The 21744-nt window shown below is 39.6% G+C and overlaps 1 long non-coding RNA gene across 1 annotated transcript in view; it reads right to left on the bottom strand.

Moving 5' to 3' along the window:
- Positions 1 to 21744, bottom strand: part of LOC133559449 (uncharacterized) — a 46845-nt gene that overhangs the window by 6355 nt on the left and 18746 nt on the right. Inside the window, exon 2 of the long non-coding RNA XR_009808176.1 lies at positions 4173 to 4283. This is a non-coding gene — a long non-coding RNA (uncharacterized LOC133559449). The remainder of the gene's footprint in view (positions 1 to 4172; positions 4284 to 21744) is intronic.

The raw sequence follows: 21744 nt of genomic DNA, 5'->3' as shown, positions 1-21744 counted from the left end.
TTGCGGATAGCCAAAGAGATCACAAGTTGTTGACAGTAGCCTATCTAGGTAGCCTGAAGTTAACGAGACTGTGATTGGATACTCACTTGTGATTTCAATGTGAATATCCTATCACAAGTTGCAATTTAGCAGGAAGTGTTGCACCTTAGCCAAAGAAGGAGAACAAAAGGTTGACTATGTGCCAGATATACTGTATAATTGCAAGGCCATTTTCAAGAAGGATATTTAAATAGAAACTACATCTGGTGAGACAATGTCCGCCAACCACGGAAACTAGCTCAGCTCTTCCAGGTACTGAAATGGGGAAATGCCCGCCACTTCCACTCGAATTGTTTAATATGTTTTTTGCAATTTTAATTTTGACAGTACCATATAAGATATGTTTTAATTTCTGATGCGGGTTTATTGATTTTTAACTGCAGCAGAAAATAACCCGTTTTGTATCCTGTTGAGGTGTTTAAATACAGAGTAGTGTGTGAATGTGTTTATGTATAGTTTTTCTCCAGCAATAGTCATGGGGGGACGTATTTTGAGAGGTAATCATTGAAGTCAGACATCACTGAAAGCTTAGGTGGGAAACGCACGGCCTGCCACTGATATATGTATGTACCTACATACATATATATGTATATATATGTATGTGTATATGTATATATGTATATGTATGTGTATGTATATATATATATATATGTTTGTGTATATATGCATGTGTATGTATGTATATATATATTTATGTATATATATATATGTATATTTATATATATATATATATATATATATATATACATATATATATATATATATATATATATCCATCCATCCATTTTATACCGCTTATTCCCTTTTGGTGTCGCGGGGGGCGCTGGCGCCTATCTCAGCTACAATCGGGCGGATGGCGGGGTACACCCTGGACAAGTCGCCACCTCATCGCAGGGCCAACACAGATAGACAGACAACATTCACACTCACATTCAAACACTAGGGCCAATTTAGTGTTGCCAATCAACCTATCCCCAGGTGCATGTCTTTGGAGGTGGGAGGAAGCCGGAGTACCCGGAGGGAACCCACGCATTCACGGGGAGAACATGCATGACATAATTAATAGAATTGGATATTAAGAGTATGTGAAAGTTCGACTGCTACTTTGTTTACTTCCGTGACGGCCTCCTTAACATTTTTTAATCAGTAGGAAATATCAAGCAGCTGAAATGCGTCAAATGGATTTAAATGGTTGTAATTTTGAAACTCTTGAGAGTGAATGGACATTTTTTTTTAATGATATCAACAAACTTCATTGATCATGTCTGTCAAATTTTATGTTGGTTGGATTTTTTGGTTGTTTTGCATCATGACTAGGGGATGTTGTTTCCATTGGGTCATATAAGTGAATGCTGCACACATTTCTATTCAATACATATTTAAAGGTCAATGACCTGAAAATGTCACGTTGTCCAGGAAATAGCAACTTAGTATCTAAGTGGTCAGACTTTTAGAATGAACGGAATCTCCCTGCTGGTAAGATTCCTTATTAATCCAATTTGAAGACGTCAGAGGGCCGTAGTTTGGACACCTGTGATCTAATCTAATCAGATCAGAAAAAGAAGGAAAGCTAACCATTATAATCTGCTTTCTGTTTGATGCATATTCTCACTCTCTCTCTCCACTTGCCCTGTTCCCACCTTCAGCCCCCACTTGGCTCGTGTCAGAGGAAGATGAACTTTGAACAGCTGCTGCCCCCTCGGCTGTCTGCCGTGAGTTATGGCAGACTGCTGTCCTTTTATTGATAATATTACACCGGCTGATGTAAATATGTCTCTTACTGCAACAACCCGACTGCCCCCTCCTTCAACCTGGTGCACCAGTCTATGTGTGTTCTTGTATTTCTACCCTTCCAGAGACGTCAACGAGGAAAAGTACCTTCCATATGAGGACCGGTGAACAAATTAGGACCAAAATCTTGGTCCCAATACGGAAAACCATTGAATCTAATAGAGAATGTCTCATTTGCACCCCTGGTGGTGAAATCAATCAAATTTAGGGTGGTCCCAAAAAGGAGGGATTGTTCAAATTGACTATGTGTCGGTTTTAAAAGTGCTCCCCCTCTGGTCAACATATGAAATAACAAGTGTGTCTAACAAATTGAAATGCGCCCCCTTCGGCCAAAATTAATTTGAAAAAATAAATAAATATGTATTTAAAGACATACTATAATAACTTAAAGTAAATAATAAAGATTAAAGAAAATTACATACAAAAAAAAATACTAAAAGCAGTCTTTTTCTCACAATGTGTCAATTTTTTTCTTATAGAATTGGGAACAATTTCTCATATTCTTTCTATTTCTGTAATACGGCAATATTTTCTTGTAAAATTATTACATTTTTATGTAAAATTATCACTTTTTATTGCAAAATAGGGACATTTGTTATAAAATGCTGACCTTTATCCTAATATCGCCATTTTTTTTTTTGTAAAATAGCGAAATTTTTTGCGCAGAATTATGACTTTTGTCATAATTTTGCCAAGTAAAATTCAGATTATTATAATATTGTCAACATTTTAAAGTTTTCTTATATTAGCTTTTTTTTTTCTTTTTAAAATAGTGTAATTTTTTGCGCAGAATTATGACTTTTGTCATAGTTTTGCCAGGTAAAATTCTAATTATTATTATAATATTGTCAACATTTGAAAGTTTTCTTATAAATTGTGACTTTTGTCAAGTAGAATTAGGACTCTTTTCAAAAAATTGCCCAAATGTTAAGCTTTTCTTGTCAAATTGTGACTGTTACTGAGTAAAATTCCAACTTCTATCATAATATTGCGCAAATGTTCAGTTTTTCTTGTAAAATTTTTGACTTCCCTTGAGTAAAATTCCGACTTTTATTATATTACTGCCAAAATTCAAAGTTTTTATTGTGAAATTGTGACGTTTTTTCTTGTGAAATTCCAACTTATGTTTCACAACAAGCTTTGATATATTGGCATAATATGTATGTATATAATTAATGTTGGATATACAAATATTTATATATCTAGAAAGAGTGGTCCTAAAGAGGTAGGAATTTTTCTGAGGTCTCAAGAAGGTACAAAATACAAGAATGTGTGTGTTTGTGTGTGTGTGTGCGTGTGTGCGTGTGTGTGTGAGACTCACCCTCATACACTCCTTTCCAAAGCACAAGGTAACTTGCGGAAAAAAATCCCAATGTTATAAATCGCTCTAAACTTTAAAAAGAACCTGTTTTTTTATATATAGATATATATTTTTTTGACTGCAACTTCCTGCTGAGCTGTAAATAATTGTATCTGGTCCCCAAGTGGTCAGCTACCACATTTTTACTGCCGCGCGTCCAAATTTACGAGCGTTTCATTTTGTGGCCCTTAACCCTCCCAGCCCCCCCAAAAAAGGCCTTTCCATGGCGGCAGCTGGAAACAAAGAAAAGGTGCAGAGGGAAAAAAGGCAGGAAACAGCTGTGAGGCCACGCGCGCACACTAAGCAATGATTAGCTTTGACCTGACCCAAAGGTGTAAATTCTACATTAATGAGCCGTCAATTAGCCCGACTGAGCCTCTCGCTGCTACTGCCGCACATAAAAGACACATTGTGCCGCCATCATGTGTCTGTTAGCATGGCCTCTTTCCAACATACGGGGAATTTATCCTGTGGAATTGTTCCCCTCAATAGTACGATGTCACACCTATGGATCATGTTTTGTTTTGTCATGTTATGTTTTGATTTTGGACATTCAGTCACGTTTTGTACTTCCTGGTTTTGTTTGTTTCCATGCCAACTCATTAGTTTTCACATGTCACGTCCCTGTTCTCAGCCTCACACCTGTTTTCACTAATGATCATAGCTATTTAAGTCACTCTTTTTCTTGTCTTCGTCCTGGGATCTTCTCACTCGCACACACGCTACCCATGCTGCACCTCCTTCACGCCCTCGTTTATCTGCTTCATGCCTTGCTACGCTGTTCATTTTGTCCAAGTAAGTCTTTGTTTATAGTTCATAGCCAATTGTTTTTTTGTGCAAAGTCCTTTAGTTTATGTCCATCATTTCATGCCATCGAGCAGGTGTTTTTGTTTCATGTTTGTACTGTTTAGCCAAGTTTCTTCCTCCACTGTGAGCGCTTTTTGTTGTTTGTTTGTTTATTAAATAAATGTCATGTACTCACGTCCACGCCTCGCTCGTGCTGATCCTCATCTGCATCGAGGAAACAATCCATGTCCAAGCCAAGTTGTGATAATGATGGACATCATTAGGTTGACGCCATTCAAGGACTCTCCTTGTGGCAAAGAGGAAAATGGTGTTAATTACTAGGAGTGTAAAAAAAAAATTCTTTGAATGAGTTGAAATTCTTACTTGTAACAATTCTTAACCCTTGTGTAATGTTCATATTGTTGTTACTCAGCCAGCGTTTGTGGGTCTGACGGACCCGTTGCATTTTATGGCTTTTGAGGCCTCACAATCAAACACTTTTATGTTAAAATACTGAACAGATGTTTATTGGGATAAGGTAAACAGGAGGAGGACCTAGTGTAGGTACACAGAACATCAGAGGGTCAAATGTGCGAGAAAATGAGAGCAGACGGTGTTGACAAACAATGTTGCGAAGTTAATTTGGGAACTGCAGTTGCAGAAACACAAAAGAAGAATCCCTGTGGGATGCAGAAACTGGCAGAGAAATTTTCCGTTTAAGTTTTGTATTGTTGTTACTCAGCCAGCGTTTGTGGGTCTGATGTACCCGTTGCATTTTATGGCTTTTGATGCCTCACAATCAAACACTTTTATGTTAAAATACTGAACAGATGTTTACCTTATCCCAATAAACAACTGTTTATTGGTAAACATCTGTTCAGTATTTTAACATAAAAGTGTTTGATTGTGAGGCATCAAAAACAAAAGTCCATCAGACCCACAAACGCTGGCTGAGTAACAACAATATGAACCTTAAACGGAAAATTTATCTGCCAGTTTCTGCATCCCACAGGGATTCTTCTTTTGTATTTCCGCACCTGCGTTTCCCACACAAGGTCGCAACATTGTTTGTCAACAATGTCTGCTCTCATTTTCTCGCACATTTGACCCTCTGTTGTTCTGTGTACCTACACTCTGTCCTCTTCCTGTCTAGGCTGTGTGTGTGTGTGTGTGTGTGTGTGTGTGTGTGTGTGTGTGTGTGTGTGCGGTACACAGAACATCAATTTCCACACTTCTCTTAGCCCCAGGTCCCGTGGACCCGGACATCTTATGTGTAATAGAAATGTGTAGGGGGGTTTTATGGTGTGTGGTCATTAAATATGTATTCTGATATATGTTCTTCACAGAAAATGAGCCAAAGTCAATGAGTCTCAGTTTGAAAAATTAATTAATTGTATCATTTTTCTTTTAATAAAAACATGAAAACGGTTCCACAGACCCGAACACCACACAAGGGTTAATCGAGTCTTACTCTGTCCTGTGCAGCCACTCAGACAAATGATATTGTTGATGTAGATCAGTGCTCCCCAAACTACGGCCCAACCCGCGTCCAAATCCAAAGTCCCAAGTTTAAAAAGCAGTCCATAAGCTGTGTGCTTCTAGGGATGTCCTTTTTGCAGAACGGACTCTGATATTAACAAAAGAAAAAAATAATGAAATACAAAGCTATGTCTTTCTGTAAATAAATAAATAAATACGCATGTGGAGAGGCGGAGCCGACGGGCCGACGGCGGTGCAGGACACGCATTGGCCCTGCTCAAGATGGCGGCCAGGAGGCGGAGAATGCAGCGGAACGAAAAGATAAGCTAATTGTGAGCCGGTGTGTGAGGCACTCACCTGATCTCGATTGCTTCAGCGTCGCTACCGGCACGCCCCCGCCTCTTCGTTCCGCTGCATTCTCCGCCTCCTGGCCGCCATCTTGAGCAGGGCCAAAGCGTGTCCTGCCCAGCCGTCGGCCCGTCGGCTCCGCCTCTCCACAACGCATTTTAAAAAAATAATATTATTAATAATAAAAAATAAGAAAATACAATTTCTTTATAATTATTATTATTTAATCTGTCCTTTCTAGTCCATTGTCTACCGCTTGTTGCTCTCGGTGTCTCCACGCCACTCAGGCAAATCATATTGTCTAAAAATGCATTTTCCCATCGATAATGCTCTTTCAGTCAATTAGTGCACGAGGAACATACACTACATTGCCAAAAGTATTTGGCCACCTGCCTTGACTCACATATGAACTTGAAGTGCCATCCCATTCCTAACCCATAGGGTTCAATATGATGTCGGTCCACCTTTTGTAGCTATTACAGCTTCAACTCTTCTGGGACGGCTGTCCACAAGGTTGCGCAGTGTGTTTATAGAAATGTTCCACCATTCTTCCAAAAGCTCATTGGTGAGGTCACACACTGATGTTGGTCGAAAAGGCCTGGTTCTCAGTCTGCCTTTTTAGTTCGTCCCAAACGTGTTCTATCGGGTTCAGGTCAGGACTCTGTGCAGGCCAGTCAAGTCCATCCACACCAGACTCTGTCATCCATGTCTTTTTGGAACTTGCTTTGTGCAGTGGTGCAAATTCATGTTAGAAGAGAAAGGGGCCCGCTCCAGGAGTTGGGCAATATTTCTCAATAGCTCTGTTTATTGTTGCTGTTCTGAGGGTTGCTGGGAATTGTATTGTAATCCGTTCCCAATATCAAGATATCTCTAGTTTGGACATTCAATGAAGTATGTCAGCAAATTTTGATAAAATTAGCTTGGCACTCCTTTTATTGGCTTCCTTTTTAGCATGCCACCATGCACCAGGTTGCATTGATAACCCATCCATCCATCCATCCATCCATTTTCTACCGCTTATTCCCTATAGGGTCGCGGGGGTTGCTGGTGCCTATCTCAGCTACAATCGGGCGGAAGGCGTTGTACACCCTGGACAAGTCACCACCACATCGCAGTGCATTGATAGCCATAGAGGAGGAAATGCGATATATTTTTCTTCATTGGCTTTTTTGGGGGGGCACATGCCACCACAGAAAGGGACACAAGTGAAGTGAAGTGAAATGAATTATATATACATTGGGGCAAAAAGGTATTTAGTCAGCCACCGATTGTGCAAGTTCTCCCACTTAAAATGATGACAGAGGTCTGTAATTTTCATCATAGGTACACTTCAACTGTGAGAGACAGAATGTGAAAAAAAAATCCAGGAATTCAAAATGGATACATGGATGAGACAGCAGAGGATTGGGAGAATGTCATGTGATCAGATGAAACCCAAATCGAACTTTTTGGTATAAACTCAACTCGTCGTGTTTGGAGGAAGAAGAATATTGAGTTGAATATCAAGAACACCAAACCTACTGTGAAGCATGGGGGTGGAAACATCATGGTTTGGGGCTGTTTTTCTGCTAAGGGGACAGGACGATTGATCCGTGTTAAGGAAAGAATGAAAGGGGCCATGTATCGTGAGATTTTGAGCCAAAACCTCCTTCCATCAGTGAGAGCTTTGAATGGTTGACCAAATACTTATTTTCCACCATAATTTACAATAAATTATTTAAAATGCCTACAATGTGAATTCCTGGATTTTTTCTCACATTCTGTCTCTCACAGTTGAAGTGTACCTATGCTGAAAATTACAGACCTCAGTCATTATTTTAAGTGGGAGAACTTGCACAATCGGTGGCTGACTAAATACTTTTTTGCCCCACTGTATATAGCGCTTTTTCTCTAGTGACTCAAAGCGCTTTACATAGTGAAACCCCATATCTAATTTTACATTTAAACCAGTGTGGGTGGCACTGGGAGCAGGTGGGTAAAGTGTCTTTCCCAAGGACACAACGGCAGTGACTAGGAAGGCGGAAGCGGGGATCGAACCTGCAACCCTCAAGTTGCTGGCACGGCCGCTTTACCAACCGAGCTATACCGCCCCACAAGGAGTGGAAACAGTCACACCATTATAGCACCTTTTTAGTGTCTGTTGGCATGGCCTCTTTCCAAAATATGATAAATATCTCAGCCTCTAAACAGACCGCTTATTAAATTATTTCCTCGTTAGCCAAAATAGCCATCTGTCGGCCTTGAAGGCATGCCGACAGTGGTATGTGATCAGTAATGGTTGGCTCGTTTTCGGAGGTTTAGTTGGAAAAAAAAAAAAGAAACAAAAGAAGGGTACGTGATAGGGTTGTACGGTATACCGGTAATAGCATTGTACCGCGATAATAATGTATAATTTTTTTGTAAGATACCGCCTCTGAAACGTAACGGTCCCGCATAACCCCGCGACCGCATCGAAGTCACGTTGTCATATTGCTGGTTTTACAAGCAGAGGAGCATGTTCGGCAGCGCACAATCACAGAGTACTTACAACCAGACACAGCGTGTAGACAGAAAAGGGAGAACGGACGCATTTTGGCTAAATCACTAATCCTGGTCTCCATGGCGACAAATAAAGTACATTTCTTACAAGTATCATCCTTGCAGGACGAGGAATAGTTGAACATGCTTCACTACACACCGTAGCTCACCGGCGTCAAAATGTAAACAAACGCCATGGGTGGATCTACACCTGACATCCACTGTAATTATATCAAGTTGTGACGTTTGCTGGGCATGGTGGTGATGGTGCGTTCTTCCAAGATGCAGTTCGGGTTCGGACACAGCGTAAAGGTAAGACATGATGGTTTATTTAAACTAAAAACAGACTAAGAACAGAAACACTGGTGCTAGACACAAAAGGCAAACCAAAAGCGCTAGCATGGAAGCTAGGGAACTAAACTTAGGAATAGTGTGGAAGCTGACAAGTACAAAACAGATTTACCAGAAACAGGGAGCAGCGTCGTCACTTGTCTTGGATAACAAAAGCTAGGATGCGAGAACGAGTCATAGAAAGAGCAGGCTTAAATGAGGATGGTAATCAACAAACAGGTGAGAGTCCGGAAACAAGGAGCAGGTGAAACAGATAAGCAACCATGGTAACAAGAAAAATCATGAAGTGCAAAACTAGGAAACAGAAGAGTCCAAAACAAACAGAAAACACAAAAGGACTCAAAAACCGAATTCAAAGTGTGATCCGGGAAGCGGATCTCAACATCAAGTACAGGCACGTATCTAGTCGATACTACTATGATTTTGTCGATTTTTTTTGGCATCACAACATCTTTCGTTTTTTTTTAATGTATATTATGTTTATAAACTCAGGAAATATGTCCCTGGACACATGAGGACTTTGAATATGACCAATGTATGATCCTGTAACGACTTGGAATCGGATTGATACCCAAATTTGTGGTATCATCCACAAATAATGCAAAGTATCAAACAACAGAACGATAAGAAATTGTTACATTATAACAGAAGTGTAGATAGAACATGTTAAACGAGAAAGTAAGCAGACATTAACAGTAAATGAGCAAGTCGATTAATAATGAATTTTCTACCACTTGTCCTTAATAATTTTGACTAATTAATAGAATGAGAAATGACACAATATGTTACTGCATATATCAGGAGACTAATTAGGGGCCTTTGTTTGTTTACTCACTACTAAAAGACAAGTTGTCTAGTGTGTTCACTGTTTTTTCTAAGGACTTAACTGCAATAAGAAACATATGTTTTTTGTTAAAATAAAGCCAATAATGCCATTTTTTGTGGTCCCCTTCATTTAGAAAAGTACCGAAAAGTACCAAAATAGTTTTAGTACCGGTACCAAAACATTGGTATCGTTACAACACTAGTGTGTGATGGAATTGCGTTGATACACTCTAACTGTGTATATAGTTCATCTCTGTTTATTACCATAACACACTAAATATTGTTAAATTAGTGGTTTAAACAAACAGACTGAGCATGTTATTATCTGTATTTGTTTGATACTTCGTAGTGGATATGATTAGGTGTACCTAATGTTGTGTCCAGGAACATGTGCAGCCAATGCATCCCTGGCACATGTGCGGGCGGCCCTGAAGAGATGCTATTATTGCCATTTAAAAGCCTATAGATAATAATCCTTTTCTACTTGGGAGGAAAGATCGTCTTGGCCCTTAAAGACCCCACAAGCCCCTTTCGCACAGCAGCTTTTACTCGAAGTGACCTCGAGAACTGCTGCAAAGATTATGATCTTTAAGAACATTATTATCTGCTCGTATGACAACGGGAGGTCAGCGTGGCATTCTTGTCCATACGTGATTTAGTGCACACTCGTTTTCTTTGAGGGCCACGCTGATTATATATAAATATTGATCTATAATTGTCAGAGTTGCCACTGACAGTTTGTTTGTGTTTTAGTTTCTCCTCTGTGTTTAGTATTTCCTGTCCTTAGTTCCTGTCTAGTGCTCTTATTTTGGTTCAGCTTCCTGTTTGACTCCCTGTGTCCTGTTTTCACTCAGCTGGGGCTGATTGGCATCTGGTCACACCTGATGTCAATCAGCCAGCTCCTATTTTACCTGCTTTGTTCCTCCAGTCAGTGCTGGATCATTGTATTGTCATTCGGACTTGTCGTTGCCAAATGTTGCTCTTGTCGTGTCTGTGATTCTTTTCAGCTATTACCTGTCGTGCTACATTTTGTCCCGGTCGTTGTAGCGGTAAGCTGTTCTTGTTAGCCATTAGTTATTTCCAGTTTTTCTGTTTGCTATCCTCTAGCTTCCATGCTAAAGTTCCTTTTTGTTTTCTAGCTTCCAGTGCTAGGTCCCTTAGTTTGTTATTCCGCCCACGTGTGTGCTTTTTGTTTGTTCTTGTTTAGTTTTAATTAAATCATGTTTTCACATTCTATGCCTGCCTCCGTCTCTGCATCTTGGGGTTCGTCAACAACTAATAACTGTGACAATAATGGCCTCGTGATATTACACAGTATGCATGCCTATCAGGGGTGCTCCAAAAAAAATAATTCACATCTTAATCGCGATTCCGATACAACCTGATTCTACCATTCAGAATTATTTTTACAAAAAAATTTAAACCAGTGAAGTAGGCATGTTGTATAGACTAAAATGATTTGCAAATCTTTTTTACCTACATTCTATTGAATATATAGATAGATAAATAGTACTTTATTGATTCCTTCAGGAAAATTAAAATGCACTGCAAAGAGAATATATTTAATGTTCAGACTTGTAAACTTTGTGGTTTTTTGCAAGTATTAGCTCATTTGGAATTTGATGCCTACATCATGTTTAGAAAAATCTGGCACAAGTGGCAAAAAAGACTGAGTAAGTCATCAAACGCTTATTTGGAACATCCCACAGGTGAACAGGCTAATTAAGAACAGGTGGGTGCCATGATTGGGTGTAAAAGCAGATTCCATGGCATGCTCAGGCATTCACAAACAAGGATGGGGGGAGGGTCACCGCTTTGTGAACAAACAGGTGAGCAAATTGTCATGTCTTGTGATCATGTTTTGTTTCGTTATGTTCTGTTTGTTTAAGACTCCATTAGTTCCTGTTTTTGTGCACTCTTTTTTTGGTTTTGGTTGATTTAGTGGCATAATTTTCACCTGCTGCTGGTGTTCCGACTCACGCACCTGTTGTCAATCATGACATCACTATTTAAGCCTGTAATTGCCAAGTAGTCGGCCTTTACTGACAGTATTCATCTCTTGTTCTGCCCATGTTGGATCTTTTATTTTTCTTCTGTCTATGCCATAGTCCTTGTCACCGTAAGTGTTTTTGTTTCATGTTCATAGTTCAGCCTTAGTGCTAGTTTTGTTCCCTGCGTTAAGTGCCTCCGCTGTGAGCGCTTTTCGTGTGTAGCTTTTGTGTTAAAATTGAAATCACGTATTTACCTTCAAGCCATGTACGGTCCAGTTCGTTTGCGTTCCAGGAAAACAATCCTCGCAGCAAGCTGCATCATAGTCCTCAGTCTTACACAAATTGTCAAATAGTTTAACAACGACATTTCTCAACGAGCTATTGCAAGGAATTTAGGGAATTCACCATCTCTCGAAAGAGGTTCTGCAGCGTCCGAAGCAGAACCTCCAGGTTCTGTAGTAGCGTCTTCCCTCAGGCCGTAAGACTCTTGAACGCATTATAATTAAAGGCCTACTGAAACCCACTACTACCGACCACGCAGTCTGATAGTTTATATATCAATGATGAAATATTAACACTGCAACACATGCTAATACGGCCTTTTTAGTTTACTAAATTACAATTTAAAATTTCCCGCGGAGTTTCTTTTTGAAAACGTCGCGGAATGATGACGCGTATGATGACGCGTGTTTGTGACGTCTCGGGTTGGAGGGGAAATATTGGCGCAGCACCACTTGCGGCTAAAAGTCGTCTCTTTTCATCGCGCAATTACACAGTATTTTGGACATCTGTGTTGCTGAATCTTTTGCAATTTGTCCAATTAATAATGGAGAAGTCAAAGTAGAAAGATGGAGGTGGGAAGCTTTAGCCTTTAGCCACACAAACACACAGTGTTTCCTTGTTTAAAATTCCCGGAGGTGAAGTTTTACTATGGATCAGAGCGGTCAAGCGAACATGGTTCCCGACCACTTGTCAACCGGCAGGTTTCGGTGAGAAAATATTGGTAAAAAGTCGCCTCTTACCGGGGATCTGCGGAGCTTGCGCCGTCCTTGCAGCTGCCGTGACTTCCCTCAGACACTGGCGTCAACACACCCCTCCGACTATCAGGTACTATATAACTCACTAAAACACTAGCAACAGAATAGAAAGATAAGGGATTTCCCAGAATTATCCTAGTAAATGTGTCTAAAAACATCTGAATCACTCCCAATGCAATCAGCTTTTTTTTTAAACTTTATTAAAAAAAATGTTTTTTTTCTAGTCCTTCGCTATCAATATCCTCAGCCACGAATCTTTCATCCTCGCTCAAATTAATGGGGAAATTTTCGTTTTCTCGGTCCGAATAGCTCCTGCTGCTTTGAGGCTCCCATTATAAACAATGTGAGGATGTGGGGTGACGTCATCGTCTGCTACTTCCGGTAAATGCAAGGCTTTTTTATTAGCGACCAAAAGTTGCAAACTTTATCGTCGATGTTCTCTACTAAATCCTTTCAGCAAAAATATGGCAAAATTGCGAAATGATCAAGTATGACATATAGAATGGACCTGCTATCCCTGTTTGAATAAGAAAATCTCATTTCAGTAGGTCTTCAAATTATCCCCTCAACTCCCCCCAAAATGGATTAACTTGCTGGAATAAAAAAGACAATATAACGTACATCCATAACGTGGACGCATGTGAAAAAGTGCAATATATTTATCCGTGCAGTAATCTATTTATTTATTTATATATATTTATTTATTTTATATATATGTATTTATAAAATATGTGTATATATGTATTTAATTATATATGCACCTTATTGCTTTTTTTAAATCCTGCACTACCATAAGCTTATGTAACGAAATTCCGTTCTTATCCGTGCTGTAAAGTTCAAATTTGAATGACAATAAAAAGGAAGTCTAAGTCTATCTACGGTCCGTAATATCATCAAAGGGTTCAGAGAACCAGGAGAAACCGCTGCACGTACGCGATGATATTACGAACCTTCGACCCCTCAGGCAGTACTGCATCAAAAAGTGACATTAGTGCGTAAAGAATATCACCACATGGGCCACAATACTATGTAACATGAGAGGTGTAGGAACTTACAGCTATCATTATCAGCTCAGCGTTAAATGTTACATTAATAAAATAGATCGTAATATTGAACAAATTATCATTTTTAAACAATGTAAGTGCGCAGAAAAGTACAGAAAATTGATACCGCCGAGTACCATATTGATTGAAATGTGAAAGGTACCCATGCCTAGGTCAGACACCCCAATGACCCCAAAGAATGTTTTTAACACAAGCGAAAAAACATGTCAGAAGATATTTTTCTGCATTCTTCTTTCCTTCCTTGCATCTTGCCTGTGCAGAGCTGTCATTATCAGCGGCGAGGAAGATTTTGCACCGACCGCACCGTGTTTGCAGAGAGGAAATAACCGGCAGGAAAAACCACACAACATATCCACACTCGGCACTATTTCTCCTCCCAAAACAACTTCCCTCTGCCGGCTCACAGCCACGCTGAAAAAACATTGCGGCCTCCTTTTTTTAATTTTTTTTTTTAGTTTTTTGGTCCTTCAAAGCGCCGCCCTAACTCGTGCCTCATGTTTTTTTGGCTCCAAAGAGCTATTTAATGACTATTTTCAATGTCGCGAGATCAGAAGCAATTGCTTATCAGGATCCGGTTACGCACCGCTGCCATCTGGGGACTTTGGTTCCGAGCGGGCGGGGCTTTTATCTGATGCTGCGGATTGGTCCCATGGCGGCGGGAGCAGGTTGCAGATTTATTGTCCGACTGCACATGAAAGTATCTGTCAACTTTAACACCGCGTGGAAACCTCCAACGACCTTTAAGTGGAGCAATATTGAAAACTACACAAAACGTGAAACTCGACACGTCATCTCAGTGTTAAACTCCCCAAGTGTGTTTAGATGTTTTTTTGTGATGCACACACTGAAGGGTAAGGGTGTCCCTATCTGACTTTGATATAGGATATCGGTCGGATATCTGCAAAAAAAAATAATATTGACTTGTATCTAAACCAGGGGTGTCTAACTCATTATAGATCGAGAGCCATGTGGAGAAAAATCTACTCCAAAGTGGGCCGGACTGGAAAAATCACAGCACGATAAAGTAAAAATAAAGACAACTTCAGATTGGTTTCTTTGTTTAAAAATAGAACTAGCACATTCTGAAAATGTACAAATCATAATCGTTTTTTTTTTACACTTACATGTTGCCTACTAGTATTCTGTCATTATTTGTCGTTAATTATATTTTGTGACTACCGTAACCTCTTCTCACTCCTGCGCTTACCAAAGGCATGCGGTAAAAGTAAGCATGCGCTAATTATTTTAAAACCTCTTCTCACTCCAGCACTTACCAAAGGCATGCAGTAAAAATTTGAGTGTGATGTAAGCTTGAACCTTAAATCCTACTGAATAGATCTTAATTTTCTTCTCTTTATGCGATTTCAAATTACCGGTATTGAAATCAGCCTCCTCCTTTTTGAAAATGATGACAGGAGAAGTGTCACTCGTGACGTCACGAGTTTGACCAGGTGGTAATACTAAGCATGCACTAATCATTTTGCGAAGCGAGTTTGACCCGGCAGTAATTCAAGGCAGGTGCATACTTTATACCCGGCGCCAATTCAAGGAAATACGGTAAATGTCGTGATAATGTTCATCAGTCAATTCATTGGTGTTAATATTCAATCTATTAAGATAAACAAAATTATTTCAAAATCCAATTGCAGGATGTTATTTACAGTTTTTATGTGTGTGTTCATAGAAAAAATTTTCAAAAAATATAACTCTCAGCAAACTAATTCAAAAAGTTCAAAAGGAAGCTGGCTCAATACTAAAACCTTATTTTTTTTATCATTAAAGATCATTTCACATTCATGTAACAATCGCAGTGATTTAATAGGGTGTCAGATATTACAAATCAACTCTTATTATTTTTCCTAAATAAATCAATAAAAACCTGTGATGAGATGGTGACTTGTCCAGGGTGTACCCCGCCTTCCGCCCGATTGTAGCTGAGATAGGCGCCAGCGCCCCCCGCCACCCCAAAAGGGATTAAGCCGTAGAAAATGGATGGATGGATCAATGAAAACAAGCGGTAAAAATATCACTATCGGCAAAATGGCAGTGCAGTGGTAAGCTAGCTCAATTTCAAACCTTGGGAAGAGGCCACATCCTACACATATTCTACTGATTTGGTCAAACATGAATATGTGGAGTAAATCTGAATCAGAATCAGAAGTATTTTATTAATCCCAGAGAGGAAATTCAGATTTTCAGCACAGATATAAAATCAACAAAACTTGCAACAAAGGAGAGGGGGTGGGGGTTACCGTGGCTGGCTGCTTTTCCCAAGGGGAATCAAGCTATGGTAAAGGTGTGGGGGGGTGTCCAGGGTGTAGTGTGAAATTATACATTTGTACATGCAAGTGGAGTAAGACTGTACTCCACATATGTAGACATATCAATACGTCAATAACTTATTTGTCATGTGTTGCTGGCATCAAATTCTAAAGTTAATGATTATTTGCACAAAAAAAATGTTTATCAGTTTGAACATCAAATATGTTGTCTTTGTAGCATATTCAACTGAATATGGGTTGAAAATTATTTGCAAATCATTGTATTCCATCTATATTTACATCTAACACAATTTCCCAACTCATATGGAAACAAGGTTTGTATATAGTTTGATCATTTTCCTCGCTTGATGAACTAACATCATGTGGTTTATTTTGTACATATGTAGCATCAGCTACAAAAAATACAAAGAATTGATTCTGCGACTTATTGTACAACAAGGCTGTTAAACTCATTTTAGATTGGGGGCCACATGGAGAAAAATCTACCCCTAAGTGGGTCGGACTGGTAAAATCACGGCACGATAACTTAAAAAAAAAAAGACACCTTCAGATTGTTCTGTTTGTTTAAAAATAGACAAAGCACATTTTGAAAATGTACAAATTCTAATGTTGTTGGGGTTTGTTTTTACACTTACATGTTGCGGTAAATAGTATTTTACCTTTATATGTAGTTATTCATACTAATTTTCAATCCATCAAGATAAAAAAATAATATCAAAATCAAATTACAGGATGTTATTTATGTAGTTTGCTCACTTTTCGCAACTGGTGCACTGACATTATGTTTTTTGGGGTTTTTCTTTCCATATGAAGCATCATCTACAACGATACAAAGAATTGCTAATGCGACATCTAGTGGACATATTTAGAACAGCGGTTTCTTTCATTAAAAAATTTCAACTCATTTTTATACTTAGCAAACTACGGATAAAACCTGTTCGCGGGGCTGATCCGGCCTGCGGGCCTTACGTTTGGCACCCATGTTGTACAATATTCTTTGTTCAGAGTTTTACAAGTTTCTAAAAACTTTTAGTGACTTTTATTTCAGTAAAAACCAACTGTCAACAAATCTGTCATCTTTTTCTGATGTAATTGTAGACTGTATACGTGTTTTGAGCTTCTACTGTCCCAAAACACTCACTCACTGCAGCAAACCTTGTCTCCTTAAAAGATCGCCACCATCCTTTTAATATTTGCACATTATGTAGATAGCTGTCCGCGGGTATATCTCGGATATTAGAAAACTACGTCCTATGCGTATTTCTTATGTCATCACAACATCCGGTTTCAGCAGCGCTGTTCTGGTTATCAAAGTCTTTTTTCGGTGCATCGCTGGCCAATAGTGCTCAAATATACATGTATGTGTATGTATATATATATATATATATATATATATATATATATATATGTATATGTATATATATATGTATATATATATACAAACTCTGTTTCCATATGAGTTGAGAAATTGTGTTAGATAATGATTTGCAAATAATTTTCAACCCATATTCAATTGAATATGCAACAAAGACAAGATATTTGATGTTCAAACTGATAAACGTTTTTTTTTTTTTTTGCAAATAATCATTAACTTTAGAATTTGATGCCAGGAACACGTGACAACGAAGTTTAAAAGGTGGCAATAAATACTGATAAAGTTGAGGAATGTTCATCAAACACTTATTTGGAACATCCCACAGGTGTGCAGGCTAATTGGGAACAGGTGGGTGCCATGATTGGGTATAAAAACTGCTTCCCAAAAAATGCTCAGTCTTTCATGAAAAACGATGGGGTGAGGTACACTCCTTTGTCCACAACTGCGTGAGCAAATAGACAAACAGTTTAAGAACAACATTTCTCAAAGTGCAATTGCAAGAAATTTAGGGATTTCAACATCTACGGTCCATAATATCATCAAAAGGTTCAGAGAATCTGGAGAAATCACTCCACGTAAGCGGCATGGTCGGAAACCAACATTGAATGCCCGTGACCTTCGATCCCTCAGATGGCATTTTATCAAAAACCGACATCAATCTCTAAAGGATATCACCACATTGGCTCAGGAACACTTCAGAAAACCACTGTCACTAAATACAGTTCGTCGCTACATGTGTAAGTGCAAGTTAAAGCTCTACTATGCAAAGCGAAAGCCTTTTATCAACAACATCCAAAAACGCCGCCAACTTCTCTGGGCCCGAGATCATCTAAGATGGACTGATGCAAAGTGGAAAAGTGTTGTGTGGTCTGACGTGTCAACTTTTCAAGTTGTTTTTGGAAATATTCGACATCGTGTCATCCGGACCAAAGGGGAAGCGAAACACCCAGACTGTTATCGACGCAAAGTTCAAAAGCCAGCATCTGTGATGGTATGGGGGTGCATTAATGCCCAAGGCATGTGTAACTTACACATCTGTGAAGGCAACATTAATACTGAAAGGTACATACAGGTTTTGGAACAACATATGCTGCCATCTAAGCGCCGTCTTTTTCATGGATGCCCCTGCTTATTTCAGCAAGACAATGCCACGCCACATTCACCACGTGTTACAACAGCGTGGTTTCGTAGTAAAAGAGTGCGGGTACTTTCCTGGCCCGCCTGCAGTCCAGACATGTCTCCCATCGAAAATGTGTGGCGCATTATGAAGCGTAAAAAACGACAGCGGAGACCCCGGACTGTTGAACGACTGAAGCTCTACGTAAAAAAAGAATGGGAAGGAATTTGAACTTTCAAAGCTTCAACAATTAGTTACCTCAGTTCCCAAGCGTTTATTGAGGTTTGTTGAAAGAAAAGGTGATGTAACACAGTGGTGAACATGCCCTTTCCCAACTACTTTAGCACGTGTTGCAGCCATGAAATTCTAAGTTAATTGTTATTTACAAAAAATTAAAAATTAAGTTTATGAGTTTGAACATCAAAAATGTTGTCTTTGTCGTGCATTCAATTGAATATGGGTTGAAAAGGATTTGCAAATCATTGTATTCCGTTTATATTTACATCCAACACAATTTCCCAACTCATTTGGAAACGGGGTTTGTATATATATGTATATATATATATATATATGTTAATTTTCAGATGATCTTGAACACACCGTTCCTGAAAGGGGATTGGCGGAGAATGAGGACGTGTTGTTGTGTGTCTGGGAGTGAAGCACGGAGACGGAAGTGTGCGCACAGTAGGGAATACGTGTTGAAATTAGCCTGGTTGATAGCATAAGTTTGACAACAAATGTTAAAAAGAGCGTCGGACTTTGTGTGACTTTTTCTGGGGGCTAAAATACATGATATTATATTAATTTGTTTTCAAGTAAAAAAAAAAACACATAATTTTTAAGCTGTGGCGGCTTTTATTTTGTTGTGCGCCATGATCAATTGCAGTAACGGGAATTCCTGGATTCAACCCGTTAAATTTAACATCCCTAGTTAAGCTTTTTTTTTTTTTTTTCTTCTTTTTTTTTTAGGGACGGCGTGGCGCAATGGTAGAGTGGCCGTGCGCAACCCAAGGGTCCCTGGTTCAATCCCCACCTAGTACCAACCTCGTCACGTCCGTTGTGTGCTGAGCAAGACACATCACCCTTGCTCCTGATGGGTGCTGGTTAGGGCCTTGCATGGCAGCTCCCTCCATCAGTGTGTGAATGTGTGTGTGAATGGGTAAATGTGGAAGTAGTGTCAAAGCGCTTTGAGTACCTTGAAGGTAGAAAAGCGCTATACAAGTACAACCCATTTATTTATTATACCCTTCTTAGCTTATTTTCACACTTGAATGACAATATCTAACATGATTCTTTCGATGTCCCAAGATGAACCTGTGATAAGTCAGAAGTTGGACAGGAGTCTCTACAGTTTCTCCAGAATTGTAATGATGTATCTTAGTATGCAAGGAAGAGTTTGGTGCGGGAGAACACCTTTAAGATGGAATAAAATGGAGATGACCTCCGAGACTTTTCACTTTCTGTCGGCGTGACAGCCCCCGTGTCCCAATACTTTAGTCCGTATAAACTAATTAAGGCAAACACACAGTTTATTATTCCTTCACGACACGCGATCGCTCATAACGGTGGTTTGCAGCGCAGACGTCGTCGACGTTTAAATCACGACAAACGCCGCGGCTTTTTTGACGAAAGGCAGGTCCGAGGTCAGATTTCCCCCTTAAGGGCCTGAGAGCGTGAAATTTGCGAGGAGACGTGCTGGAACCGCCGTGACGTTCGAATTTGCGGCGCTGTGCAAACGCCCTCTTGTTTAAGTGTGCTGGGCGGCACATAAGGAGCTCAGTGTGAGGCTGCGATGACTGAGAGACTCCTGAAAATAAACACAAATCAAACGCGCTGACGGATCGAGCGGATTGACCTCAATGGTGCGACCAACACACACACACACACACACACACACACACACTGGTTATCATTTGAAATGGGGACCAAGTTTTTGATCATCACTTGTGGGGACCACCCGTTCTACAGGTTGTGGAGGCATAAAAAAATTTGGTAAAATGGCCACTGCCCAGTTAGCTCATACACGTCTTTAAATCTCTGGATTGATGAAGTAATGTGCTGATCATTCTTACTGGGGACCCTGGGGAAAAAGTTTTAATATGGTTCATGGGGACCAAATCTAAATAATTTTGCATACTTCACACAAATTTGTACGTGACTACTGAGGACCATTTAAAAAAAAATCTGACTATCATTTAAAAAGGTTTGCCTGTAGGGTACCTTTTTTTTTGGTCCCCATACCGTCAGAGGTCCCCTAAAGGTGACTGTGTAAACCAGGGGTCTACAATTGCGGCCTGCGAGACGTTATTTTGCGGCCCCGACCTTAATATGAAAGTTTAAATAGCATATGTGTGCGGAGCTGAAGGAACCTACCAATCACGGTGTGGTATATGGCTCCCGAGGGCCGGACATTGACGTCACTTGCATGATGCAAGCAGAGAAACCCCCCCCCCAAACACTCCCATTTGCTCCAAACAGAGATGATTTTTGTTATTTGGGTCCAAAATGGCTCTTTCAATGTTCTGGGTTGCCTACCCCTGCATTAGAGGAAAAGCGGCAAATGAGTGAAATCGACAGAGACGTTGCCATGGAGACGAGGGTTTTCTAACGTGCCTGGCTGCAGTCGCACCGTTAGCACAGTAAAAACATTCCCCGATAACCTGGAAAAATTAAAACCATTTTTTGTTTTTTCTTATTTAATTTGCATTACCTCACATTTCTTAATCCTCATTTTGCTCATTTATATTTTGATTTTATTTTGTGTTGAAAAAAAATAGAGAGATTTAAAAATATTTTTTTTAAGAAATCTTTTCTCGCGGCCCAGCCTCACCCAGACTCTGCATCTAGTGGCCCCCACGTAAATTGAGTTTGAGACCCCTGGTGTAAACAGAGCAATGTCCCCATTAAGTAAGCATTACCAGAACACACACACACACACACACACACACACACACACTTGCTGCACTCACAGTGCTATATCTTCATTAAATTGAAAATAACGTTACCTTAAAGTGTGTTTTTATTGGCCACCGAACCAATCGATCTGACTCCTATTCCTGGGGTGATGATTCCCTTCAGAATCGCTTCTGGATTCAAACCGATTCTTGCAATGTATTATTTGGTATAATAATTATAATGACACTTTTCAAAACAGTTTCCAGCAGAGGTGTCAAACGCACGGCCAGGTTTTATCCGGCTCGTGAGATGCTTTTGTTAAGTATGAAAATTTGTAATGAAAAAACTGCTATTTTAAATGTGTCCACTGGATGTCGCAATAGCAATTCTTTGTATCCCCTACCGCAGTGTTTTTTAACCACTGTGAGATACCTTCTGGTGTGCCGTGGGAGATTAACTAATTTCGCCTATTTGGGGTAAAAATATT

This window comes from Nerophis ophidion, linkage group LG09, assembly GCF_033978795.1.
Source record: "Nerophis ophidion isolate RoL-2023_Sa linkage group LG09, RoL_Noph_v1.0, whole genome shotgun sequence".
NCBI classification, from domain to species: domain Eukaryota; kingdom Metazoa; phylum Chordata; class Actinopteri; order Syngnathiformes; family Syngnathidae; genus Nerophis; species Nerophis ophidion.
The sequence above is the reverse complement of the archived record's forward strand: the minus strand, read 5'-3'. Positions and strand labels throughout refer to the sequence as shown.